Source organism: Dama dama, chromosome 28 (genome assembly GCF_033118175.1).
Source record: "Dama dama isolate Ldn47 chromosome 28, ASM3311817v1, whole genome shotgun sequence".
Taxonomy (NCBI): domain Eukaryota; kingdom Metazoa; phylum Chordata; class Mammalia; order Artiodactyla; family Cervidae; genus Dama; species Dama dama.
The window spans coordinates 52,961,207-52,977,851 of record NC_083708.1 but is presented as its reverse complement, the minus strand read 5'-3'; the positions used below and the strand labels follow the sequence as shown (position 1 = coordinate 52,977,851).

At 38.8% G+C, this 16,645-nt stretch overlaps 1 non-coding gene across 1 annotated transcript; it reads left to right on the top strand.

Annotated features, from left to right (window-relative positions):
* The first annotated feature begins 1,670 nt into the window (after positions 1-1,670).
* TRNAC-ACA (transfer RNA cysteine (anticodon ACA)) lies at positions 1,671-1,743 on the top strand. Its single transcript has one exon. It is a non-coding gene; the product is annotated as a tRNA-Cys (tRNA).
* Positions 1,744-16,645: the final 14,902 nt, after the last annotated feature.

Sequence of the window (16,645 nt, the reverse complement as noted above, 5' to 3'; positions counted from 1 at the left end):
CAGTTCATGGGGTTGCAAAGAGTCAGACATGACTGAGTGCGCATGCACACACAGTTAAAGACACATGCATTTAAACATTTGTTTAAATAAGTCCTTCCTAAAGGACATCAAATCTCTAAATTGTAAACTATACCTCACTCACAGGTTGATTTGAAAAGAGTTTTTAAATAGAGCACGATTCTTGGTTCATCTCAAAATCATGATACTCCTCACTTCATCCATACATAATCTCAGCCCTCATTAAATAGGATAGCTTGGTTTTGAAAACACAGTCCTCCCAGAATCAGCTCAGCACTTATCTTGAACATCAGTTACATCCTTACCCATTTATCAAGTGGTATGTGACTACTAGCCTTTTTCTTTATAATGAGGGAGTGATAGTCGCTCAGTCATGTCTGACTCTTTGTGAGCCCATGGACTCACAAGGCTTCTTTGCTCATGGAATTTTCCAGGCAAGAATACTGGAGTGGGTTGCCATTTCCTTCTCCAGGAAATCTTCCCAACCCAGGGATCAAACACGAGTCTCCTGCACTGCAGACATTCTTTATCTTTTGAGCCAACAGGGAAACCTTTCTTTACAATAGCCATACTTAATTTTACTCAGTATTCCTAATCACATTACCTAAAACTGCTGGACAGCTTTTGTCATCCAAACTATCTAATGCCTTGATAAGAAACTGAGGATTAAGTTTGAATATGAAGGAAATATTGAGAGTTAGAATTAAAGATAGTGGTAATATTTTACTATTTAAGCATATTTCTATAAAGCTTTGTTTGATAGTGAGACAATTCTTAATAAAACTTCCAACTCCTCAAACATATTAAACAGCCTTTGTCCACTTTGGTCTCTATCTACATTTCGATTTCTCTTACTCTAGCTCATTAATTTACAGCTTCTATCAATGTTACTTTCTTGAAACTCTGTCTCACCAAGTTAACGATTATCCCTTAGTACTGAATACTTGTTTCAACATACTCTGTACACTCACATTTTCTCTGGCGATCTTGACCCAGGTGTTTACTCCCTGTTTATAAAAAACTCTCCTCTTTGTTTCTATGATAGCTCATAATTCTCTTTAGATTCATTTTTTATTCATGAAATCCTTTAAATGTTGGTATGCCTTTGCTCACGTCACACGCACTCATTTAGTGATCCCACTCCAGCTTAACACTTCACTCTTGATCTGTGTGCTGGTGACTATTGCAAATGTTCCCATGAACTGAAGCTCACAGATCCAGCTGTTGACTGCATATTGCCACTTAGATGTGCATAGATGTCTCCAACTCAACATGACCAAATTAGAGCCCATCAGTGGTTGAACTGCTGCATCAGTCACTTTGCCAAAATAAATATCTTATAAGAATGAATAATTTTCTGCTTTTGAATTCTCTGTCATATTGAAGACTGAGTATAGAAAAATACATATTTTTTATTAAAGTATAATTGATTTACAATATCGTGTTTTAGATATACAATATAGTGATTTTTTTGGATTTTTTAGACACATTATAATACCTTAAAGGTTATTAGAAAGTATTGGGTATAATTTCCTGTGGTAGATACTAAATCCTTGTTGCTTATCTATCTTATATGCAGTAATTTCTATGCTTCTTCATATATAAATACGTATATTTATATCTAGGAGTAGAAGTGCTGGATCATTTGGACTTCCCTGGTGGCTCAGACGATAAAGCATCTGCCTACAATGCAGGAGACCCAGGTTCAATCCCTGGGTCAGGGAGGATCTCCTGGAGAAGGAAATGGCAACCCACTCCAGTATTCTTGCCTGGAAAATCCCATGGATGGAGAAGCCTGGTAGGCTATATAGTCCGTGGGGTCGCAAAGAGTCAGACATGACTGAGCGACTTACTTTCACTTTCTTTCACTTGGTAATTCTGCTTTTAGTTTTTTGAAGACCCTCCATATGATTCTCCATAGTGGCTATTCCAACTTATATTTTCACCAACAGTGTTAGAGAGTTCCCTTTTTTCCCCACACCGTCTCTGGTATTTATTTTTAGATTTTCAACAGTTCGCATTCTGACAGGTCTGAAGTGATATCTCATTGTGGTTTTGCTTTCCATTTCGCTGATAATTAGTGATGTGGAGAGTTAGAATTAAAGATAGTGGTAATATTTTACTATTTAAGCATATTTCTATAAAGCTTTGTTTGATAGTGAGACAATTCTTAATAAAACTTTTCATGTGTTTATTAGCCATCTGTATGTCTCATTTTGAAAAAATGTCCCCTTAGGTCTTCTGTCCATTTTTGGATTGGGTTATTTGTTTGTTTGCTTGATATTGGGTTATATGAGCTATTTGTGTTTTTTTAATATTAACCCCTTGTCAATCCGATTATTTGCAAACATTTTCTCCAATTCTGTCTGTTGTCTTTTCATATTGTTGATGGTTTTCTTTAGTGTGCAAAAGCTTTTAAGTTTAATGAGTTCCCATTTATTTACTTTTGATTTTAATTCTTTTTGCCTTGGGAAACTGATCTAAGAAAGCATTGCAATAATTTATGATGTCAAAGGTTTTTCTGCCTATGCTCACTTCCGGTATTTTATGGTATCATGACTTACATTTAGATCTTTAAACCATTTTGAATTTATTTTTGTTCATGGTATGAGAGAGTATTCTTATTTCATTGTTTGCACATATAGCTGTCCAGATTTCCCAGAAACGTGTTAAATGCAGTATCTTTTCTCCATTGTGTATTATTGCCTCTTCTGTCATAGATTGTCTGTGGTTGTGTGAGTGTATTTATTGTTTCTGTATTCTGTTCCATTGATGTATATGTCTGCTTTTGTGACAATACCATGCTGCTTTGTGCCAATACCATTACTGTAGTTTTGCTGCGTCCCAGAGATTTTGTAAGGTTGTATTTGCATTTTCTCTCTCTCTTCTCCTTTTGAGACCCCTATAATGTGTAAATTTTCATGTTTTATATTATTTCATAAATCTTGCATGTTGCCTTTATTTATTTTTCATTTGTCTTTCTGTCTGCAGTTCTGGTTAGGTGATTTCCACTCTTCTATCTTCCAGATTACTTATTCATTGTTCTGTGTCATTCAGTCAGCTATTCATTGCTTCTTGGTACCTTTTTAATTTACACATCAAATTATCTATTTTTGATTAGTTCATGCTAATGGCTTCTAGTCTCTTGTTTCAATGATCTACCTTTCTATTTATAATCTTTCTTAATGTATTTAGCATTTTTATTACCACCTATTTTAATGAGATAAAATTATGACCCATGCCATGTAGGGCCACTCAAGACAGACAGGTCATGGCGGAGAGTTCTGACAAAATGTGGTCCATTGGAGAAGGGGATGGCAAACCACTTCAGTATTCTTGCCTTGAGAACCACATGAGCAGTATGAAAAGGCAAAAAGATAGGACACTGAAAGATGAACTCCTCAAGTCGGTAGGTGACCAATATGCTACTGGAGATCAGTGGAGAAATAACTCCAAAAATAATGAAGAGATGGAGCCAAAGAAAAAACAACATCCAGTTGTGGATGTGACTGGTGATGAAAGCAAGGTCCAATGCTATAAAGAGAAATATTGCATAGGAACCTGGAATGTTAGGTCCATGAATCAAGGCAAATTGGAAGTGGTCAAACAGGAGATGGCAAGAGTGAATGCCGATGTGTTAGGAATCAGTGAACTAAAATGGACTGGAATGGGTGAATTTAACTCAGATAACATCTACTTCTGTGGGCAAGAATCCCTTAGAAGAAATGGAGTAGCCATCATAGTCAACAAAAGAGTTTGAAATGCAGTGCAATTGGATGCAATCTCAAAAATGACAGAATGAACTCTGTTCATTTCCAAGGCAAACCATTCAATATCACGGTAATCCAAGTCTATACCCCAACCAGTAATGCTGAAGAAGCTGAACAGTTCTATGAAGACCTACAAGACCTTCTAGAATTAACACCCAAAAAAGATGTCCTTTTCATTAAAAGGGACTTGAATACAAAAGTAGGAAATAAAGAAACACCTGGAGCAACAGGCAAATTTGGCCTTGGAGTACGGAATGAAGCAGGGCAAAGGCTAATAGAGTTTTGCGAAGAGAATGCACTGGTCACAGCAAACACCCTCTTCAAACAAAACAAGAATAGACTCTATACATGGACATCACCAGATGGTCAACACCACCATCAGATTGATTATATTCTTTAAGCCAAAGATGGAGAAGCTCTATATAGCCAGCAAAACAAGACTGGGAGCTGTCTGTGGCTTAGATCATTACCAAATTCAGACTTAAATTGAAGAAAGTAGGGAAAACCACTGGGCCATTTAGGTATAACCTAAATAAAATCCCCTACAATTACAGTAGAAGTGACAAATAAATTTAACAGACCAGATCTGAAAGACAGAGTGCCTGATGAACTATGGACGGAGGTTTGTGACCTTTTACAGGAGACAGGGATCAAGGACATCCCCAAGAAAAAGAACTGCAAAACAGAAAAATGGCTGTCTGAGGAGGCCTTACAAATAGCTGAGAAAAAACTAGAAGTGAAAAGCAAAGGAGAAAAGGAAAGATATACCCATTTGAAAGCAGATTTCCAAAGAATAGCAAGGAGAGATAAGAAACCCTTCCTCAGCGATCAGTGCAAATAAATAGAGGAAAACAATAGAATGAGAAAGACTAGAGATCTCTTCAAGAAAATTAGAGATACCAAGTGAAAATTTCATGCAAAGATGGGCACAAAAAGGACAGAAATGGTAATGGACCTAACAGAAGCAGAAGATATTAAGAAGAGGTGGCAAGAATACACAGAAGAACTGTACAAAAGATCTCTACATGACCCATATAATCATGATGGTGTGATCACTCACCTAGAGCCAGGCATCCTGGACTGTGAAGTCCAGTGGGCCTTAGGAAGCATTACTACAAACAAAGCTAGTGGAGGTGATAGAATTCCAATTGAACTATTTCAAATCCTAAAAGATGATGCTGTGAAAGTGCTGCACTCAATATGCCAGCAAATTTGGAAAACTCAGCTGTGGCCACAGAACTGGAAAAGGTCAGTTTTCATTCCAATCCCAAAGAAAGGCAATGTCAAAGAAAGTTCAAACTACCACACAATTGCACTCATCTCACATGCCAGTAAAGTAATTCTCAAAATTCTCCAAGCCAGGCTTCAACAATATGTGAACTGTGAACATCCAGATGTTCGAACTGTTTTTAGAAAAGCCTGAGGAACCAGAGATCAAATTGCCAATACCCATAGGATCCTCAAAAAAAGCAAGGGAGTTCCAGATATACATCTATTTCTGCTTTATTGACTATGCCAAAGCCTTTGACTATGTGGACCACAACAAACTCTGGAGAATTCTTCAAGAGATAGGAATAGCAGAGCACCTGACCTGTTTCCTGAGAAATCTGTATGCAAGTCAGGAAGCAACAGTTAGAACTGGACATGGAACAGCAGACTGGTTCCAAATGGGGAAAGGAGTACATCAAGGCTGTATATTGTCACCCTGCTTATTTAACTTATATGCAGAGTACATCATGCGAAATGCTGGGCTGGATGAAGCACAAGCTGGAATCAAGATTGCAGGGAGAAATATCAGTAACCTCAGATATGCAGATGACACCACCCTTATGGCAGAAAGGGAAGAAGAACTAAAGAGCCTCTTGATGAAAGTGAAAGAGAAGAGTGAAAATTTGGCTTAAAGGTCAACATTCAGAAAACAAAGATCATGGCATCCAGTCCCATCACTTCATGACAAATAGATGGGGAAATAGTTGAAACAGTGGCTGATTTTATGTTTATGGGCTCCAAAATCACTACAGGTGGTTATTGCATGCATGAAATTAAAAGATGCTTACTCCTTGGAAGGAAAGTTATGACCAACCTAGACAGCATATTAAGAATCAGAGACATTACCAACAAAGATCCATCTAGTCAAAGCTAGATTTTTCCAGTAGTCACATATGAATGTCAGAGTTGGACTATAAAGAAAGCTGAGTGCCGAAGAATTTATGCATTTAAACTGTGCTGTTGGAGAAGACTCTTGAGAGTCCCTTGGACTGCAAGGAGATCCAACCAGTCCATCCTAAAGGAAATCAATCCTGAATATTCATTGGAAGGACTGAGGCTGAAGCTGAAACTCCAATGCTTTGGCCACTTGGTGTGAAGAGCTGGCTCATTTGAAAAGACCATAATGCTGGGAAAGATTGAAGGCAGAAGGAGAAAGGGACGACAGAGGATGAGATGGTTGGATGGCATCACCAACTCAATGGACATGAGTTTGAGTGAACTCTGGGAGTTGGTGATGGACAGGGAGGCTTATTGTGCTGAGGTCCATGGGATCGCAAAGAGTCAGACACGACAGAGCGACTGAACTGAACTCGAAATCTGGTAATCTAGTGAGGTCTATATCATTATTTACTCTTTCAGGGGATTTTTCTTGCTCTTTTAATTGGAAATTGCTTCTCTGCCCTTTTATTTGACTTAGCTTTCTCTGTCTCGGTGAATTTTGGAGAGATTTTTACCTATTATGGGCTGTAAAGTTTGTTTTTACATAGGAGTTTCCCTATGTAGATTGTGTTCATTCAGTGTCTGTGATGCAAGGGCTGATTTTGGTATGAATTCCAACCATCTCTTTCCTCAGTGCATGCTAGCCAATATCACCTGGCTAGGGGCTGTGGTTGGTGTGGGACAGGACTTCATCTCTGCTCTGTGGCTCTCTCTGCCTTGTCCGGGGTGGGGTCTGCTCCCTAGTTTTTGGAGCAGAAGCCCCACGTCAAAGCAAGTGATGTCAATGCACTCACAGAGCACCAGTGTGCAACCTGCAGCTCAAGGTCATTTCTCTTCCCCCACTGCACCATCCTAGTTCAAGGTTATGGTGCGGAACAGGCCTGGTTGTGGTACTCGCCAGGTTGAGACTTGCGGTTGAGGTATTTTGGCTTCTTGAGCAGAGGTAACCATATTGCCAGTGGAGATGTGGGCTGCCTCTGTGGAGGCGGTCTTCTCCTGGGAACTGTCTGCCCCGTGTCCAGCACCGAGTCTTCCGTGCCGCCCATGCAAGTGCTGACAGTGGCCTCTGATGCCTCACCCAGACTGCATTCCAGTCCATCTGTTTCCTCAGACAGACTCTTCTCTCGGGAACTGTCTGCCCCAGACCCTGCCCCAAACTGCGGCATGAAGGTGGCTGGGCTGGACACCTGCTAGACTGGAAAACAGAATAGGGTGTGCAGATCACCATGTTTTCTGTGGTGCCTCTGGAGGACATGCTGACAGTGGCCATCACTGCCCCACCTGAGCAGCACCCAGACTCCCCGGATATCCCTGAGACGTTAGACTGAACCTTCTCCCAGAGCCTAGCTGGCCAGGACTTCATGCCAAGCTACGGTGTGCAGCAAGTGATAACAAGGTGTTCACCTGGCTAGGAGTGGGGATGAAGTGGAGAATGATCCAGAACCAAGGCAAGCTGATTCTTGACACTGCTGTGCCCAGACTACACCCCAGGCTGTCTCTGCATAGCTAGACGAGTCTTCTCAGGGCCCAATAGTCCAGATCTTGCACCAAGTTGTGGTGTGGAGTGATCCAGCTGGGCTTTGTTCCCCAGGGTTTGGAAGTGCAGGGAGGCAACAGCTGCCAGTGCAAAGCCCTCTCCACCCTGTCTGTTGGCAAACCAGCACACACGCATTCTTTGCTGGTAGAGTCTAGGGTTCTCCACCCTTCCTATCTGTCCCAGCAGTTCTCCCAGCAGCCAAGGTATTTTATCTCCTCTGAGTAGGACCGTGGGACTGGGAAACCCACTCTGTGGCTGGACCCACTCACTCCCCAGGGCAAGGGTCTGCTCTTTCAAAACTTCTCTTCCTTTTAGATCCCTCCAAGGGTTGGAGGTCCCAACTTTATGCTTTTTTTCTGTCCAACCCAGTCGCATGGAAATCTTTCTTGTAGCTTTTGTTATATGGGAATTTTTCTGCCAGTTTCCAGTTAGTTTTATATGTAAATTGTTTCAGAGGAAGATGTATTTTTGATGTCATTGTAGTGAAGTGAAGTGAGTGAAGTGAGCTCCATATTTTCCTACTCAACAATATTTATCCAGCTTCTGAAAAAATATTTTAAGAAGGAAGTTGTTTTCAGCATCCCTCGGTATTTCCTAACATTTTTGTGTGTCTGCTGCCCCTTATGTTGCTCTTATTGACATAAATTTCATGTAAAGTTCATATGTATATGTGAATATCTATGTGTGTGCATGTACATATATGGATGTATATGAGATATATCTCTATGCTATTCATAGATATCTATATGAAATTTATTTATACCTATATATAAATATATATATATCTTTATGAAATAAATAAGTGATAGCTATTCATCCAGATTACTGAATAGCCCTGAGATTAATGTCGATAGCACATGGCTAAGAAGAAAGTGGGGCTTCCCTGGTGGCTCAGAATTAAAGAATCTGCCTGCAATGCAGGAGCTGCAGGAGATGCGGGTTGGATCCCTGGGTCAGGAAGATCCCTGGAGGAGGGCATGGCAACCTACTTCAGTATCCTTCCCTGGAGAATCCCATGGACAGAGGAGCCTGGCAGGTTATGGCCATAGGGTTGCAGAGTCAGATATGCCTGAAGCGGATAAGCATGCTCTCACACAGGAAGAAAGTAATTATATTCCAACACTCCATGTTCTAAGATGGCTCAGATCTTGGTATAAGATGATGCTCAAGAGAAACCAGCTGGTGTTTTCTGTCTTTATCTTCACACACTGAAGTAAGTGAAAGCTCTGAGAAACATTCTTGGTGCTTATGTTTGGGGTCTATTTTCTCTAGGGAGAGCTTGATTGTTTCCACAAAGCAAGGAGTTTTACTTTAATAAAATGACTAGTACCTGACCCTGGTCTGAAGATGTCTAAAGCAATCAAATGTACAGGAATAGCCTACATTTAATGCTTCAAATGACCAAATTTTCAGTGCCCAGTAATGAGAAGATAGTTTCCTTCATCCTTGTTCACACTTAGAAGCTAGAAATCGTCCTCAATGGCCTCTTTCATTAAATCACTGGTGTCTCAGCTGAGCTGAGGGAGCATGTCAGCCTAGCAGTCTCACAGACAATACCACATGAATTGTGAATAGGACAGAGTGAGCCATAGCTTAGCCTGTGGAGGTTCCCCCATGAGGATAGGACTTTGGTGACATGTCTAAGCATGCCTACAAGAAGCATCTACAGTTCTTTCTTGATTCTGCTCTATAACCTCATCAACATACTCATTCTATGGCATCAAGTTGCTTTAGATGAAATGACTAGCTAATAGACAGATCACAATAAAATATGCCAACATGATTTACACCATAAACATCCCTATTATCTGAGCAATATGGGAATTGAAGGCAGTGTAGCAGGAGGAAAAGGGAAGTAACCTGACTTTTTATAACATTGATTGTGTGGCTAGCAGTACACAGTACCCTACATGTAATGCATCCCTTAATCTTTACAACAACCCTGTGAAATATTATTACTGTGGAAATTCATTAGAGGAGAAAGGTGGTTTTCAGAACACAGAACTCATTTTGTCTAAGTTCTTACAAAGAAATACTGGCAGAATCAGAAACAGTTCTTGGTCTGTCCTTCTCAGGAGTTGAAATGCTTTTTGTTATGAAAGCTTCAGCAAGGAAAACATTTTCATCAGGGCACCTTTTTATATCTTACATTTTAAATTTTATCTCCACTCATCATAAAAAGGATGATCACTTTTAAAACTTACTATCATGGTGTCCATGTATCCCTAAATTAAAAATGCATATATTTAAAAGATTTTAAAAGTTTGATCATGGACTACCTTAACAAGTTTCTGGATATATACATTCTCAATATATCTGTGTTTGTTTTCAAATTATTAAAATAGTTTCAAAGATGAGGTTAGCATTGCCATAAAGTGTTATTATTATTATTATTTTTGGCCATACAGTATTCTGTGTAGAACTCACCCTTGAACAACAAGCAGTGTTAGGGCTGCTGACTCCCTATGCAGTGGAAAATCCAGGTATAAACTTACAGTTGGCCCTCTGTTTCTGTGATTTTGTGTCTTTATATTCAACCAGCATGCACCACTAACACAGTACTATACTATGTGTTTGTTGAAAAAAATCCACATACAAGTAGATGAGTAGAGTTCAAACCCATATTGTTCAAAGGTCAGCTGTACATTATAAATATAAACTTATTTATTTACTGCATAGCCTAGGAAGCAGGTACTATTTTTATCACTACTTTAAAGACAAGGTAAAGAGAAGTAATTTTACCAGAGTGCTTTATTTTTAATAAGCGATATGAAAGGAGAATTAGGACTGAAGTATTTAGCTTCCAGAGGCACACCCTTAATCACTTTGATATATCACTGCATCTATATGTCCTTCTAAGATAATGGTATGAATTGCACACTAGTATTATGGCTTGCATGAATATTAAACAATGTACACAAAATTAGAAATTAAAACTGAAATGCAAACAAATGTGAAAATATGTTCTGTTACATCTTCTGAACTTGAAAGGATCATCTTTTGCAGCCTACTGATTTAGTTTCTAAATATTTTATCTCATTTTGACTATAACAATTAGGATTCTATCTTTACTTATATTTTGAGAAGAGGATTTTATTCCTTTACAAAACAAGCAAAAGAGAGAGAGGAATTTTATTCCCTGTAAAGGTTTTGTTGACTAGACCCTGAAGATCATCTTTGGAATAAGAAAGAAGAGAACATATGGAAATTAGTAGCAAACTATCAAAAGAAATGATATTTCAGAAGCAGTAAGCAGAGTTTAAAAACCATCTGTGTATTTATCAAATATGTCTGTATAATAAACATGCTTTGTAGGTGATCAGTTGGGTTTGCAGCAGTGATTTTATCTTCATTGTCTGACTGATTAGAACAAGAATGCTCACCTTCTTCTAAAGAAATGCTTTCCTATCAGACGTAGAAACTGGAAAAAGAAAAAGCATTAATGAAATATTTACCTGTGTTAAATGCACAAGTGTTAGCATTATAGAAACAGAAACATTGTTTCATTTAGTTTAATGAAATTCATACTCAAATAGGAATTTTTACATAACAAGCTACTAGATTTCCACTATTTGTCCAATTTTGCTTTTGGCAAAAACATGAGTCTAGCTTCATTGCACAATTTCCTCCGAGTTTTCCAAGCCACAAGTAGACAGGTAATTCGTATGTCTCAGTGGGGGTGTTTTGGAGCATGTTTCATGCATGATTTCAGTGAGAGAGGCAAATGAGATAACCAGGAGAGATCCCAGGAGCTAACTTTTCCTATGCAGAAGCTCCATTTAAAAAGCATAAAATTGTAATAAAAATTAAAAATGTACAAAGTACATAGAAGCAATGTTTGTGGTTAGAGGAAAAGGGGCCTAATTTAATCTATCTTTTCCTTAAGAGTTCTATTATTTATTGCAGATATGATAGGGAATTATTTTGGTGGTGGAATTTAGCTAGTAGGCAAATGTCAACATGGAATTGCCAATTTAAATCATCAACCTCAGTCTCAGTCCTTCATCTTGAAAACAGTACCAGCAGAATTTGCTAATAAAAATTTAACTCTTCAAAGCTTGGAAGTATGTTGTATTAGTCTATCCTTAGAAAAATCACTTTAATAAGGTTTGATATGTTTATAATAATTTCATATCTAAAAATAGGAGTTATTCCATGGGAAGAACACTCTATATAATTTGTGAATTTTCTGGGTTTTTTTTAATGACCTTGAAATTTGTTTCCTCAACACATTTTTAACATATACCTCATCCCACAAGGCTTAACATTAGATTGTATTTTTTCTGGAATGTCTCAGAAACTGTTATCTCCTAGAAAAGAGAGATACACTAGGAAAAACAACTTTTTAAAATGTGTTTTAAATTCAATATATATTATGATAAATAGATAGATCAACTTTCTTAATAGAATACAGAATCTACCTGCCCAAGTAAATATGTCCGCATGGTAACTTTTCCTATGCCCAAATAGAACTAGATATTCATATTCTCTAGATAAATGACGCATTTTATCAGTAGCAAAATAATACTAAAGCCAAGGTCCCCAAACATACTGTATCTTACATATTTTAATTTTGAGTTAAAACAATTATATTCAACTCAGAATGATGAACTCCGCAAACTATTCAACGGTACACCCATCACTGATAATGTTAATAAATAAGAAAACATGAATTAGAGCTCAATCTGATCTAGGCCTGGATGACAGCCAAGGCAACATTTTATCTAAAGCTGTTTTACTCAGAATGCCCAGGGCTGAATATTATACTACTACACTTCCAAAATGTAAAACAGCTCTAAAATAATGGACAGATATGGATCTAAAGCAACTCCAAAATACAGATAGATAGAACATGTATATATATGTGTGTGTGTGTAGCACATAGTCTAAATTCTAAATATGGATTAGTACCTCTTCTATAGAAGATTTTAAGAAAATATTTCAAGGGTTGGATCCTCTTTTCAAATAAGGCAAATGCTTGTTGACGCTGTCCTATATATCATTTTGCAGCTGCTATTTTATATTGAAGTGTTCACAACTGAAAAGTGCTAGCTGGCTTGTTTTAAAGAACATGTTACCAGCTTTGACTCCTGTGCTGTGACACCAGCAGCACACCGAGGGCAGCACAGAAGCCCCCCCTCGCCTGCCTGCGTGTGTCTTGAAAATGCCCGCATACCTTTGCATTTGCTTTATTCTCTTTACAGAAATTTAACACATTAATATGAAAATTCAGATTTAACCTCCATTTAGTTTGCAAATATTTATATATATATATATGAAATACAGTATTTAAAAACACTGGAGTAATTTAGGAATGACACGTTGCCTCATCAAATAACTACACCTTAGTGGAATTATGTATGTATTATGGCATGTCTATAATAGGCCCTGTTCCTATTTCACTGGGCTGCCCTGGTGGCTGAGAACGTAAAGAATCTGCCTGCAATGTGGGGAGACCCGGGTTCTATCCCTGGGTAGGGGAGATCTCCTGGAGAAGGAATGGTTACGCACTGCAGTACTTTTGCCAGGAGACTTCTATGGGCAGAGCAGCCTGCCAGGCTACAGTCCCTGTCTCAAAGCGTCAGCACTGAGCAAGTAACACTTTCACATTCACCTCCTATTTCACGGCCGTTAGAGCTTTTTTCAGATACTATCACTTTACCCTTTTCTTACTTTGCATTTTATCTTTCTTCTGTCAGGCCAGAAGAAAAGAGATAAAACAATACTCTTAAGCAAAGTGCTTGTTTACATAAATAATTTAAATTACCCAATCAGCGTGTCAGCAGCATTCCTAAGGCCTGGTTTTGTGTCATCCTTGGAAAGAAGTCCTGCTCAGGACAACAGCAGTCTTCTCTCTAAGCTGTACCCCTGGAACCATCCCAAACATGAGGTTCCAGAACAACCCCGTCTGTGAGCCCGGGGGCTTGTGGGGGCATCTGGATGGCCGTGGGCAGAGTGAGTGGTGTGTGGTAGAGCTTCCAGAGCACTCTGAGGCGTCCCCCTTAGAATGCTGGAGGTCCTGCTCATACAGTGCTGTCTAGCCTGACAGATCCAGAGCATCCGAAAGAAGCAAAGAAAATTTTTGAGATGGTACAATTGAACACAGGAACCCAACGAGGCCAGGGGCCTGGAACAGAGGGTGGCTTACTGTGCTGAAAAGCAATATTCCTAAAAAATGCCCTCCCTTTCTTTTTATCAAGATAATTTAGTAACCTCCCTTTATTCAAAATATAGTTGAGTGACTAAATCACATGTACATGCTTCTCTAACTTTTCCCCTTTTTCATCATTGTAATTAATAAAGAACAGTTTTTATTTTACGTTTAGCTCTGAACTCAGGTCAAAATGGTTTTTTCCCCTAAAGCACTTAAATACAATGTGAATAGGTGGAAACTGGGAAATTTTATACAGTTAAAATGACTTTCTCATAACTGGCCTGTTATAATTAACTTTACATATTCTTCTTCTTTGAAAAATACTCCATGTATTCATTGATGATTCTAGAATTCAACTGTTACAGGAATAATTATAGCCAAAATTATGAAGTAATAGTTATTAAACTATTAAGTATAATAAATTCCCAACAAATATATAGTTTGAATATTAAATGAACTTCATTTTCATTGCAGTATATTCCCTTCTAATAGCCATTCACCCTCATGAATTCACTTATTCATTCAACAAGCATTACTGAGTGCTTCTTATATGCAACATACTAATCCAGATCGGGATAAACATCACATAATAGAACAGAAAAAAAGGACCTATGTCATTAAGACTCCTTCAGCCTCCTTTATCTACACTGAGTCTTCTGAACCACTAACCAAGGGCAAGTATGCTTCCTACAATCAGCTTCAGTGTGCCTTCTCCCATCTATGCAGACTTCACTGCTCTCTGGGAGCAATGTCTTTATGACATTCTTTGTCTTAAAGCTTACCCATCCTGGAGAACCTCTGGTCTGGTATGTCAATGACCCATCTTCCTAGTACAACACATTCATTTCAACCTATAGCTACTAGAGACATCTGCACAGTAACTTTGACTTAATCTTGAGGAGAAGCCTGTCTATACTGTACTGCAAAATTCAATTATGAGAATTTTCAAAGGAATGAAAATCTACCGAGGAGATGGTTCTGTCTGTATAGGCGTTATAGTTGCACTCATATATTATTGGACTCTGTCTGAACACTAAGTTCTGTCCTTCCTGAGTCACTGACACTTTAGAAAGAAAAAGGTTATTTTCTACATTTGCATTCAGTTTCATCCCCCCATATATTTCACATCAATAATTTACATAATAATAAACATATTTTAAGTGTATAGCCAAATAAATTTTTAAGAAGGTATATATTCATGTAACCATCATGATTTGCCTCATCACTCAATCATGTCTGAATCTTTGCAACCCCATGAAATGTAGCCTGCGAGGCTCAGTCCATGGGATTCTCCAGGCAAGGACACTGGAGTGGATTGTCATTTCCTTCTCCAGGGACCCGTCACCATAATCAAGATCTAAAACAAGTAAAACAAGTACCTCCCCCACAAAAGCTTCTTTTGTGCCATTTACAAGAAAATCTTCTTCCAAGATTTTGACCTAGGCTATGACTAAGTTTTTGTTTTTCTTTTTTTTTGCCTTTACTATCACTTTTCAGTTCATTTCAGTCAGCTCAGTTGTGTCTGACTCTTTGAGACCACAGGACTGCAGAACACTGGGTCTTCCTGTCCATCACCAACTCCTGGAGTTCACTCAAACTCATGTCCATCGAGTAGGTGATGCCATCCAACTATCTCATCCTCTGTCATCCCCTTCTCCTCCTGCCTTCAATCTTTCCCAGCCTCAGGGTCTTTTCCAAAGAGTCAGTTCTTCTCATCATGTGGCCAAAGTATTGGAGTTTCAGCTTCAGCATCAGTCTTTCCAATGAATATTCAGGACTGATCTCCTTTAGGATGGACTGGTTGGATCTCCTTGCAGTCCAAGGAACTCTCAAGAGTCTTCTCCAACACCACAGTTCAAAAGCATGAATTCTTCAGCACTCAGCTTTCTCTATAGTCCAACTCTCACATCCACACATGACTACTGGAGAAACCATAGCTTTGACTAGATGGACATTTGCCAGCAAAATTATGTCTCTGCTTTTTAATATGCTGTTTAGGTTGGTCATGGCTTTTCTTGCAAGGAGCAAGCATCTTTTAATTTCATGGCTGCAGTCACCATCTGCAGTGATTTTGGAGCCCCCCCCCCCCAAATAGTCTCACTGTTTCCACTATTTCCCTATCTATTTGCCATGAAGTGATGAGACCAGATGCCATGATCTTAGGTTTTTGAATGTTGAGTTTTAAGCCAACTTTTCCACTCTCCTCTTTCACTTTCATTAAGAGACTCTTTAGTTCTTCTTTGCTTTCTGACATAAGGGTGGTGTCATCTGCATGTCTGAAGTTATTGATATTTCCCGGAAATCTTGATAGGAGCTTGTGCTTCATCCAGCCCAGTATTTCTCATGATGTATTCTGCATATAAATTAAATAAGCAGGTTGATAATATACAGCCTTGACAAACTCCGTTCCCAATTTGGAACCAGTCTGTTGTTCCATGTCTGGTTCTAACTGTTGCTTCTCGACTTGCATACAGATTTCTCAGGAGGCAGGTCAGCTGCTCTGGTATTCCCATCTCTTAAATTTCCCACAATTTGTTGTGATCCACATGGTCAAAGGCTTTGACATAGTCAATGAAGCAGAAGTAGATGTTTCTCTTGCTTTTTCAATGATCCAACAGATGTTGGCAATTTGATCTCTGGTTCCTCTGCCTTTTCTAAATCCAGCTTGAACATTAAGATGTTCATAGTTCTTGTACTGTTGAAGCCTGGCTTGAAGAATTTTGAGCATTTCTTTGCTACCATGTGAGATGAGTGCAGTTGTGTGGTAGTTTGAGCATTCTTTGGTATTGCCTTTCTTCGGGATTGGAATGAAAACTGACCTTTTCCAGTCCTGTGGCCACAGCTGAGTTTTCCAAATTTGCTGGCATATTGAGTGCAGCACTTTCACAGCATCATGTTTTAAGTTTAGAAATAGCTCAACTGGAATGCAATCACGTCCACTAGCTTTGTTTGTAGTGA